The sequence below is a fragment of the Glycine max genome, chromosome 6, assembly GCF_000004515.6.
Source record: "Glycine max cultivar Williams 82 chromosome 6, Glycine_max_v4.0, whole genome shotgun sequence".
In the NCBI taxonomy this organism is placed as follows: Eukaryota; Viridiplantae; Streptophyta; class Magnoliopsida; order Fabales; family Fabaceae; genus Glycine; species Glycine max.
In genome coordinates this window covers 17,211,608-17,224,457 of record NC_038242.2, presented here as the reverse complement: position 1 = coordinate 17,224,457, position 12,850 = coordinate 17,211,608, and positions in this window count along the sequence as shown.

The following is a 12,850-nucleotide window of genomic DNA, read 5'->3' as shown; positions in this document are numbered from 1 at the left end:
GCTGGTCTCCGAGGTTCTTATCCTTGAGGCATCCATCCCTCATCTCGTATCGGTAATCCAAGCCTTTAACTCTCCACTAATTGCCATGATTGATATTGTGTAATTCCCGGGTTGCTGTTATCACTTGAGGTTAGGGCATTGCGGGTGAGTCAATGCTCGATAGCCAATCATCAAGGACCATGAAGAGGACTCGTGTGATGATTAGTAGTCTACCGATGAGGTAAACAGTCCCTCAACCTTGAGTACATAAACACAAAGTGGCTTGAACTTGGAGGTCAATCATCTAGTGACCGACCAGGTACAATTATATATGACTATACAATACAAATTAAATTAGTTTTTGTCATGTATTTTGACACAATTTTATTAATTAGTACACAACAAAATTAGGTTTTATTGTGTATCTTGCCATATAGGAAGTTAATTTTTTGATAAATCGGTGACATGCAATATATAAATATAAACATAATATTGTTGGAGTAGAATAGAGGTGTGAAAACTCATATAGAAAATACAATGAACAAGAGCAATACTTATAAAAAGAAAGTAAAATGATGCTGGAGAGTGGGAGAGGAGTTGAGAAGGTTAGAATATAAATTCCTTCAAACAAAAAATAACTAGGAAAGGGGGTTGAATGATGAAAAGGGTGACAATATTTTTAGGCCTTGTTTTATGGGCCTTGTTCTATTTGTTTGATATAACATCTTTTAGACCAATATATGTTTAGGAATCTTTGTCCGCAGCGACGTCACTCACCCACCCACCCTCTTAATTCTTTTATACAACCAAGTTTACCATTGCTAATAATATATTTATATTTCTGTCAAAAAGCAATATATTAATATTAGAATTGAGAGTTTAATTTTCAATATTTTATCTTTCTTTCTATTAAAATCATCACATCATATATTGTATATTATTATATCTATTATGTTTACTATTACTATTAGCCTGTTATTATAATATCACGCACACGCACACGTGATATAATATTATATCGTCATAATGTAATAATTATATTCATTATAATACTATTCAATAATATAATAATAAAGAATTTGTTGACGTACATCCATTTTTTCCCCGAAAGAGTACACTAACAAATACAATTAATCTTAAAATATATTCAAGTTACACTTGCTAATATATTCTTAAAAAATAAGTAAATATATATTAAAAAAAATACTTATTGGGTTTGCTAAGATACACTTTTACTTAATTTTTAGAAAAAATATATTGAAAAATTATAACTATCTCAAAATATATTTGGGTGTAGGCGCCTAAAATATTGCTTCTAAAAGAAATAAGTGTGTAGATAGCAAATTCCAACAATAAATAATATTAATAATTTTTATATTTATGAAAATACATATTTAAGATTAACCAAAAAAACATTTAAGGCTATTTTTATTATTATTTGTATGTGTATTGGACTCGAATTCAATCGTTTATGTGCATTGTTAATTATCAATTTAGGGGTGGGTAAATGAGTTCAGGTCCATGGATTAGCCCACGAGTAACACATCAATTTTTTTAAACGGTTCATGGTTATGTCATATTTTTGGGTTCGTCCCGCTTAACCCGCGGACTATGCGAGTTTGGCACGTGGGGTCCATGGGTTGCCCGCATTAAGATTTTATTACTTCAAATATGAAATCATTTGTTGTTGGAGATGTTTAAGTTTCATATTTTAGATTTATTGCTTGAATTTTCTTTTGTTAAAACATTATTTATTTTATTGATGTAATTGACTAATTGTTAAGATTTTATTTACATTTGTATTGAACTTAATTTGATTGTATTGTATCTTTATTGAAATTGAAATTCTTTTAAAACTAGACCCACGGACCGGTCCGTTTGACCCGCGGGGTCCGCAGGACGGGGGTGGACCAATTTATTTGGTCCGTGTAAGAATGCGGGACGAGCTGGTCCGGTCCACTGCCAATGCGGGCGGGCCTTACGCGAGGCGGGCTGACTTACTTACCCACCCTTAATTATCATAGGGACCAAGGCTGTATAATTTTTTCATTATTGTCAACACACATTATTATTGAAAGATAATCGAACAACCTATTTTGTTGTTCATGTTAATTACTCATTTGTGTAATTTTTTATTTATTTTTTTCATCAAATTAAAAGATCCTTTAAGGCATTTTTTTTTTGTTTTATTGTTTGTTTCTGTGATTTTTTTTATTAATTTGATTCTTTTTTCTGTAAATTTTTTCACTCATTTACAACATATTTTTAACCATTTTTCTACTTATCCGTATTGTTTTTTCTTATTATTTTAATGATTCTTTGTTTTTATTTTTGAAAAATCTACTTTTTGACATAATATCAAAGTCTATCCTAAATGGATCCTTATGTTTATTGTTGGTTAAAGTTGAAAATCGAGATGATACTGGATAAATCTGAAGTCGTGTATAACACTTTCAGATTGAATCAAATTTCGGGGTTCAACCAAAATTGTTCAATCGGATAAAATCAGAAGATTATAATTCAAGAGTTTTGTTTTGGTCTTGTATGTTTTGTCACATAGTTATGCTTTCTGAACCAGAATGATTATTTATGATCAAAGAAAAGGTGGTTTTTGGCGGTTGATGGAAGTTATTTCTTTTTAAAAATTGCCGTTGATGGAAGTTTTAGTAACTTCCATATAACTTCCAACCGTTGATGGAAGTTTTAGTAACTTCCATGTAACTTCCAACCTTTGCCTAAACCGAACATCTCGTTATTACATTAAAACAAGCGTGCACTCTTATTTTAACATAATAAAGAAATCAATTACACTAAAATGTCCAACAAACCTCCCCTATTTTAGTGTAATTACCGATCAAATCACCAAAGTCATAACATACAACAAACTACTGCATAGATGAAATATCGTGACGATTGAATTTCATCTTAGCAAATTACACGTTTCAAATATTCGAATATCAGGGTGTCACTAAGGATTGAACCCTTTCTATTCATAATGAATACATAAAGATAATTTGCACAATAGTTTATAACATTACTCTTGCTCGACACTAGTTTTACTAGCCTATGTCCCTATTCTTCATAAGCATATCAAAGCCAAGTCCCAGCTTCTTGAAGCGGCTAAACTTCATGCTTATATAGGTAGTCCTTTTCTTTCTTGCACCTGCAAATGCAATTTTTCAAAAGAACCATTGAGAAGTTATACTTCAACCTCATTAACTTGCAGAACCGAACACATACCTTTTGGGATACTTTCGATGATGTGTTCCAATCTCTACATGTTAAGCTTTCCACATTGAATTCAGCACCTAATGTCATATTAGATGGAAATTGGGTATCTTAACATAAGAGATTTCAGATGGACTTTAATCCTAATCCCACAGCCGACCTTTTCACGAGATCTCTACTTAACCCTTTGGTTAAATGATCGGCCAAATTATGCTGAGTTCTCACAGCCCTACATCCCCAAATTTTGAGATAACTCAAATTTGGTGTCTTTTTGTGCCAAAGTTCATATGGGGTAACCTTATTCCTTTTGTTAGGAATTCGGTTCAACAAGTAACAGGCTGCCAACATAGCCTCACCCCAAAATCCTTCACTTAAACCTGAATAGGATAACATGGAATTCACCATTTCTTTCAAGGTTCTATTCTTCCTTTCGGCTACACCATTCTGTTGTGGTGTATATGGAGCTGTAGTTTGATGTATTATTCCAGTAGATTGAAAATAAACTGGATCATAATACTCACCTCCCCTATCCGTACGAAGAGTTTTGATTAGCCCATTTTGATGAAGTTCTACCTCTTTCTTATAAATTTTAAATTTATCAAGAGCTTCATCTTTTGTATTTAATAAATATACATAACAAAACCTTGATGCATCATCAATAAAAGTAACAAGATATTTTTTATGACCTAATGATGGAGTAGCATGCAAATCACACAAATCACTATGAATAAGGTCTAAGACTTTAGTCTCACTTTTAACATCCTTAAAAGGTTTCCTAGTGATCTTGGTCAACATGCAAGTTTTGCATTTTCCAATGTTCATATCAAAAGGAGGAATCATACTTGTTTTTGACATATCTTTTAATCTTTTGTAATGAACATGTCCTAATCTAGCATGCCAAATTTCTAATTTTGTCATATTAGTTATAGAACTACACGAGGCCATACAAACAGATTCATGAACAAAAGGAACATCAATGTTTAATTTAAACATTCCATTACAACGATAACCAAATCCAACAAACGAGCCATGTCTTGACAAGATGTACTTGTCAGTTTCAAGTACTTGCTTGAAACCACAATTATTTAAAACCATACCAGACAATAAGTTCTTACGAATACCAGGTACAAATAAGACATTATCCAAATACAAACTTTTTCCGGAAGTAAAAACTAAATTCACACAACCTAATCCTAGGATTGGTTTAGTTGCAACATTGCCCATCTTCACAATAGAGCCATCATCGATTGGTCTAAATTCCTTGAACCAACGACGATCTTTGCACACATGTCTTGTTGCTCCCGAATCAAACCACCAAGCAACATCATCATCCTGCACATAGAATGCATCAGATATTAGTGATACATAATTTGAATTCGTATTCGAATTAAAATTATTCACTACAATCTGACCTTGTTGCTTTTCAGGATCATTAGACCCACTTGGACCAGCCTTGTTCTTTCCTTTGAACACTTGGCAATCCCTCTTTAAATGACCAGGTTTCCCACACTTCCAACATGACAATTTTGTCTGTTTGTTTGGACCTTTGTTCTTATTTCCTTGAAATTTTCGTTTGTTACCTTTAGCATTGTAATTTTGCTTAACTGTTCCACTTTCCTCTACCATATTAACGGAAGAGGAACCTGCTACGTTTTTATCATTGACTTTGTCAATTTCCTGAGCCCTCAGCGACTCCTCAATCATGAAATGACTACTGAGTTGAACCAAAGTCAACTCTTCCTTCTTATGTTTCAAGGTATGCTTGAAGTCTTTCCAAGAAGAAGGCAGTTTATCAATTATAGATGAAACTGCAATTGATTCATCCATTTTCAAATCATGTTGAGTAAACTGACCCAAAATCCGCAGCAGTTCATTATATTGTTCCATAACAGGCCTCGAATCAATCATTTTGTAATTAAAGAAATTACTAACTAAGAATTTGTTACTTGAGGCATCTTGTGCCATATACTTGGATTCAAGAGAGTCCCATAATTCTTTAGCAGACTCAACATTTTGATAAATATCAAAGAGAGAGTCAGACATACCGTTCAGAATGTGTCTACGACAAATGTAATCGTCGTTCTCCCATTTCGAACGCTTCCTTGTTTGATCCAGAGTTTCGCCTTCCATATACACCGGCATCGGTGTACTCAGCACATACACCACATTCAATGTTGTCAAGAGAAAGTGCATCTTCTTCTGCCATCTTCTAAAATCCTGCCCTTCAAACTTGTCCAACTTCGCAAACTTGCTTGTCATCTTCGAACTATCGTTCGTCATCTCGAAAGATTTGATTCAATCTTTTGTTGGTTAAAGTTGAAAATCGAGATGATACTGGATAAATCTGAAGTCGTGTATAACACTTTCAGATTGAATCAAATTTCGGGATTCAACCAAAATTGTTCAATCGGATAAAATCAGAAGATTATAATTCAAGAGTTTTGTTTTGGTCTTGTATGTTTTGTCACATAGTTATGCTTTCTGAACCAGAATGATTATTTATGATCAAAGAAAAGGTGGCTTTTGGCGGTTGATGGAAGTTATTTCTTTTTAAAAATTGCCGTTGATGGAAGTTTTAGTAACTTCCATGTAACTTCTAACCGTTGATGGAAGTTTTAGTAACTTCCATGTAACTTCCAACCTTTGCCTAAACCGAACATCTCGTTATTACATTAAAACAAGCGTGCACTCTTATTTTAACATAATAAAAAGATCAATTACACTAAAATGTCCAACATTTATCACACTCTAGGCAGGTAGCCTTGAGCCTGAGGGGAGATGTGGTCACACCTAGATAGAAGGGTGTGTTGAAAGTCTCACGTGGCGGATTGCCATAAGGAAAATGAGGTATATTTGAAGTTCCACATCAAATAAAAATAATGTCGAGATAAACTATATAAGTGAGGAGTAATTCTCACTTCATAAGCTGATTTTGTAGAGTTGAGTTAAGCTTATGAAAAACTCACTTTCTGTGGTCACACCTAGATAGAGGGGTGTGTTGAAAGTTATTGGAATAACTTTTTCTTGGCCATTGAAATGTGTAATAACTCATTTGAATGCGTTTTTTTTTTTTTTTGGCTAAATTTTTCGCTCGTTTAATATTTTTTCTCACTTATTTTGAATACGAGACCACGTACATAGATTTTGTTTTAATAATTTAGTACACGCATATGAAATGTAGTCCAGGATTGAAGTTATGTGCACTTTTTTTCCAATAAAAGGTTTTGTGCATTTAGTTCATGCAGGATTGAAGTTATGTGCACTTTTTTTCCAATAAAAGGTTTTGTGCATTTAGTTCATGCTATTTGTTTAGAATTTTCACACACATATATAATATTAGATAACTGTTGAACAATACTAATAATAACAATTTTGGTAATGATAATAATGTTAGAGAGAACACAAAAATTTAGACAGAATGGGAATTATATATGTTTTTTTAAAAGGATAGTGTATTTATAGGTACAAATTATAATAGAGCGGTTACAAATAATTAAATAACATTAAGGATAAATATCAATAGTAATGAAATAGAAATTAGAATTAGAGTTAGAGTTCTATTTCAGCAACCTTTATTGATATTTGATTATTATAGAAATTACTTAGAATTCTATTTCTGATTAAAGATTAATACTAAAAATATCTTCGAAATTCTATTTAAGTTTTGCCAACACTTAAATTAATTATTCATATGATGTATAACTTTTCCTAATACCAAAAGGATTGGATTTAGTTGAAGCGGCTAGCTAGTCTCCACAACCAATCCCAACTTTAAATCTCGACTACAAGAGGTGCCCACAACTAGTACTGGCCATGCCATGAACAAAATTACCGCAACGTGTTAGTACAAAAAAAGTTTGAAGGTCTTTCTACTTATAGGTTTTTAGATTACTATCTAATATTTTTTTAACAAGTATCTGAAAAAAAATTTAATTTATTTTACTATTTATTGTTAGTCATCTTTTGTTAAGTGATGACGTGGTAGACAGAGTGTCATATCACATGCCTTGTCATAGATATTTTATTGTCACATCACCACCTTCAATGACAGACAGGATAATAACGTGTCACTGATGGATGTGATGATGTGATACTTTGTTTGATACATCATCACTTAACGAAATGAGACTAACGACAGACAATAAGTTGAAACATAAAAATTTTATGGGTAGTTATTTGAAAAAAAAATGGATTTTTAAGTAATAATCTCAAAATAATCTATTTTTCAAGTATAAAAAACTTAATTAAGTTAATATAAAAACAATTTTTTAGTTAACAAATGATGAAGAGAAGTTCTATTAAAATAAATAATTTAATTTCAGATAAAATGATAAATGATAAATTTTATTTTTTTATTGAAAATAAAAAATGATAATTATAAATTTAAATTATGTTTAAAAGCAAATCTTATAAGTCAAAAAGAAAAAATCGTTTCTTAAATACTTTTATTTGATCAAATATTTGTAAATTTATCAAAAACCTAAAAATAAATTAAAATAACTTGATGAACATATATGTAATTTGCTTATATATAAACTTAAGAAACTTTATCTTATTTATTTTTTAAAGATAATTCTTCATTCAAAATAAGAAATGCATTTAATTAATAAAATATTTTTTTATTGATAGGAATAAAAAAACACTATTTGGAATTTACAATAGCTCGCCTATTAATTTATCATGTTTAATCAATTGAACTAGATTAATAAGATAGTACTAAAGATAAAATTAAAGAGTATAAATGCATACATTTAATATCTGGATAAAGCTAAAAGAGAACCAAGAAGATCAAATGTTTAGATATATATTTTGGGTCTAGAGAATAGTAAAGGAAGAGTGAGAAAAGATATAACATGTTACATGTGTACATTGATCATAGACCGCAAAACATCAATTATATATAATTTAAATAAGTATTTCATACATGAAAAATAGGTCATTTTTATATTACTACCTAAAAATTCATTTTTTGTCAAATACCTACCTAATTTTTTTTTATGTTTCAACTTACCATTTGTCATTAATCCCCTTCCATTAAGTGATGATGTAACACTCCGTCTGCCACATCATCACTTAACAGAAAGTGATTAATGACAGGTAGTAAAATGAAACTAAATTCTTTCCAGGTACTTGGTTGAAAAAAAAAAAAATGTTAGGTAGTATTCTAAAAACGGTCTATATTTCAGATATAAAAAATTTAATAAAACCTTTTTTTTTTCAATGATTCTCGTGCTTAAAAACTTTGGATTCAAATTTTGTCTTTAATTATTTTAATACTAAAAAAGGAATGTCCCCCCTGCCCCCAACTAGGTTGGAATTACTCCTCTCCCCTTAACCTAAAAAAAATAGCTAAGGCACACTCATCTGATTAATTAAAAATAAAAAGAGATACAAACCATGGGCAAAAGCTAACCTTGCAACAAAAATCAACAACTAACCTTTGAACCTGAAAAAAAAAAAAAGGCAAGTTCTATCTATTTCTATATAAATCAAGGAAAACAAAATCAAGAGGAGATTGAGTCCCACCAACCAAAAAAGGAACAATGGACTCCAAAGTTAGCAAGTTTATCAGCATAGGAATTTCCTTATCCAAAGATGTGGGAGATATGAAAATGCATCTTAGAAGTGAGGTATAGACAATTTTTCCATCTGTTGACAAGGTTCCAAGGGACCAAACTTGTACATTTAAAAGCTTCGATGACAGAAAAGGAATCACACACCAACCAAAAGGAATACCAACCTTTAGAGTGAGCTAGTTCAATGGTAGACATGGAAGTCACTATGATAACTGCGAAATTTGAATTAATTTGATAGTTAATTTTGGTTAAGAATGATTGTAATTTCTTTACTTTACTTTTGTTTTTAATGAAACAATAAAGAAATTAATATCTTTGCAGTTTTTTATTAGCAGAATTCAAAAGAAGAAGATTTCAAGTATTTTAGAGGAAAATTAAGGTAAAAACTGGAAGAAAAAGTCTTGAAGAAAAGTTGGAAGAATTGGACAGTTCGCTTAACGCACGATACTAGCCCAACGTGTGTGCTTGCTTAACGAACAACTCATGCTTAGCGCAAAAAAGGCCCACGAGAAAGCCTAAGGTCACTTAGCGCGAACACTGTGCTAAGCGCGTGGTTAAACCGCCATTCTCGCTAAGCTCAGGAGTGTGCGCTTAACGCAAAGTCAACGTGAAAAGTAATCTACCTTAGGCTTATAAAAGGAGTATGAAGCAGAAGGGAAAGACACACCGAGTCTCATAACTCTCTAGTGAAGAAATCCAAAGCGTGAGCACCTCTAATAGAGGATACCCTCCTTCTCTAGCCATTCCTCCTTTATTTTCTTTTAGTCATCCAACCATTTCTTCCATCCACATTAGCCCCTGAAGTGTAAAGCCTCTCATGACTATGAGAGACTAAACCCCCTTTGTTGGGAGCCTGACAGAACAAACTCTTGTAATGTAACTCTTTTTCATTATCTATTTAATGCAATCTTGTTTTTATTATTCTTCTTTGTGTTTTTCTATTTATTATGGCCTGATCTTCCATATAATGTTTAGAGGGTAATGCATTGAAAAATGGTTATTTTCTAAAGAACTGAGGAAGGGTATCTAAGTAAATTCATTGTTAGAAATAGATTGATATTTGTTTTGTCCAATTTATGCATCTCTAATTTTAGTGTGATTTATTATTTTTATCTTTGCAAATAAATTTGGGAGAAAAGAATAAATAAATTAGGCTTTTCGTGTGGAAAACTAAAGATAGAGTGTCTTAGTAGATGTGGGTAGAAATATGAATTTCATTAGATAGGAAAAATCATTAACATTGCATTACAAGTAGTTTTAGCATGCTAGGTCCCAACATTATCATATTTTGAATTCATCTTTCTGCATTTAAATCATTGTTTATTTTCCTTGTTATTTCTTTCTTTTTCCCTTACTCCAATTTTCACACTTACAATCCCATATATCTTCTATTTCTCCTAATTGTTTAATAATTGAGTTTGCATAACTTTAAGTAGAACCAAAGTTCCTGTGGATTCGACACTCGGACTTTCGAGTCTTTTACTACTTAAAATGAATTGGTACACTTGCCAACGAGTTAAACATTAGCTCAGCTTGAAAGGAAGTGGAAATTAAAGGCCAAGGGGAGAAGCAGAATCCCCAAGAAAATCTCAACTGAAGTTACAAAGAAGACCTCCAATCGCAGAGAGGCCTAGATTACCCTTGAAGGAACCATTGAAGTTGCATGGGAGGAGTTCAGTTAACTTTAATAATGGTTAGGATTTTAGAAGATTGCACCGTGAATGAGAAGGCCTTCAGAATGGTAAATTCAGAGATGAAGGAAAACATGGTGTCTCTAGATAGATTTCCCGACAAAGAGACACCCCCAAAAATCAAGGTGAGCACAATGCTAGCACCATGGTTTTGTTCCTAAGCTTTTCTTGATTTCTCTCAAACCAAAGACCCCTTAAAGATGACCTGTAATATCCCTGCTTTTCAACTTCTCGACGGCTCTCACACTACGACACTTCACACGATGACACTTCACTTAACATTCTTGTTGGTCAAAACTCTCCAATGGTTAGAATCCTTCATAGGTAGTCCTTTCTGAGACCTAAAAAATCAGCTATGTCTACCTCTAAGATCAATGATTGACTGTATAAACCAACAAAATGTTTTTCAGCGTGTTTTGCCCTCACTCACATTTTCTCGGAAACTTCCCACAAGGTCACCTATGTCATAACTACTCCAAGCCAAGCAGCTTAACTATGAATTTCTAAAGCGATGGGTTACCAAAAAGTAGATGCATGTTGTTGCTATCTGTAGTACTAATTAATTCCTTTAAGTCATCCTTAGTCGTACAGTTCCATACCTGCACAATCTTTGGATCCCACTCATTCTAGTGTGATTTGATTGGGGTGTTACATGACCACTTCAGTTTGCAAGACAAAAAGAAATAATGTCCAGTAAGGAAAAGATAGACAAGTCAACTTGGATCAAAGTAGGAAACAAAGACCAAAGCTTCATGGCAAAGGGGCAACTCCAAAAGAGATGACTGGAAGTCTCCAAACCAAAATAGTAGTACAACATCTTTTCTGCAAATTTTCATCAATGGGGATCCTGTTGTGCAAAAGTCTCTTGAGAAGAAAAGATTTTGAAGGGGGAACAACAACACTCTAACTTTTCCCCTAACTAAGCCGAGGAGAAACTGGATTAAGGTGTTGAAAAGCTAATTTGGAAGACAATATACCATCAGAAGCATCCTCCCAAATCAAATGGTCTTTGACAGGCTTAAGATGGATGATTATATTATAAATTTTAGAAGTAATTAACGAATACTTGCCAACCATGGAAGAAATGAGGTACCATTTATCTTTAATTATTTGTTTCTTGACTAATACTTTTTACCTAAGTGAATGCCAACAACGTAATGATTGTGATTTAAATTTAATAATAGTTATTAGAATTCTTTGTTGGTAAACATAAACGAATCGAACTTGTATTAATCTAAGGGAATGATGATAATTTTTCCCATTATGTCGAATTCTTTTTGTTTGTCATCGTTGCTTTCCATTGTTCTCTATGCTAAAGGGAGTGGGTACTTGCAAAGAGACTCTGACTCTCAAATTGATCAGATATCATCATCTCACTATAATAAATGAAGGTAACAAATGAAAGTATACAATTTTGTTATCTCAAAAATCTAACCTTTTATATACACATATTTCTCGACCTTGGAGTCCATAGCCCATACCTTAATCTTAAAGTAGTGTTAATCCTTCATTACCTAATGGTATTATGTTAGTATAGAGATTACATAACTAAAAGCTAACTCAACTATTTATCCATTAGGCCTTGTGTTCAATTAGAACTTTGGTCATTTTCTAGGGGTCATCGGCCTAAATAGGGGTACAAAACCCCCCTAGATCAATATTGTGTAACAAGTTTTTGACTTCCTAATTTTTTATGTCAAAAAACCATTTGTTTCAAATTTTGATCCTACTTAATTAAAATGGAGGAGTTATAATGTTGGTTTGGTGATTGAAGAGAGAAGGAATATGAGCGAGAAATTATGAGTTTGAATCTTTCACTAATAATTAATATTTGCTAATAAAAATAACTTAATTTTAATGGATCCATCTAAAAAGAAAATATTTTTTTATCAATAAATATTAATTATTAATTTATTAATTTTTGTTAATAAGAAAATTTGAATCGTAATCCATTCCTCCGGCCTCCCTTCACCCTTTATCATCATATCAATCTTATGTCTCTAAGAGAAAAATAATTTATTTTGGGTCTCATTGCAAGTGTTGGCTAGTACGTATCCTTACTCTTAGCGATGTATCATTGTATTTGCATCTTGCCTCAGAAGGATCTCATCAATTTTTCCTTACAATCACGCACTCAGATACATAAATTGTACCTGCACGACATGATAAAATGAAAATAAAATAAAAATAAGTTTTTCTCTCATGCATTATATTGAATTGTGTTAGGGGGAGAATTAGGAGAAGTGTTATTTGGAGGACAGCGGTGGTTCTGTTTTTCTCTTGTCGCAATGCAAACATGACATACTCATCAGCACCGACGTGTATTTCACGCGTTGCCTATTGAATCCAATTAACCATCAAATTATGATATAACAC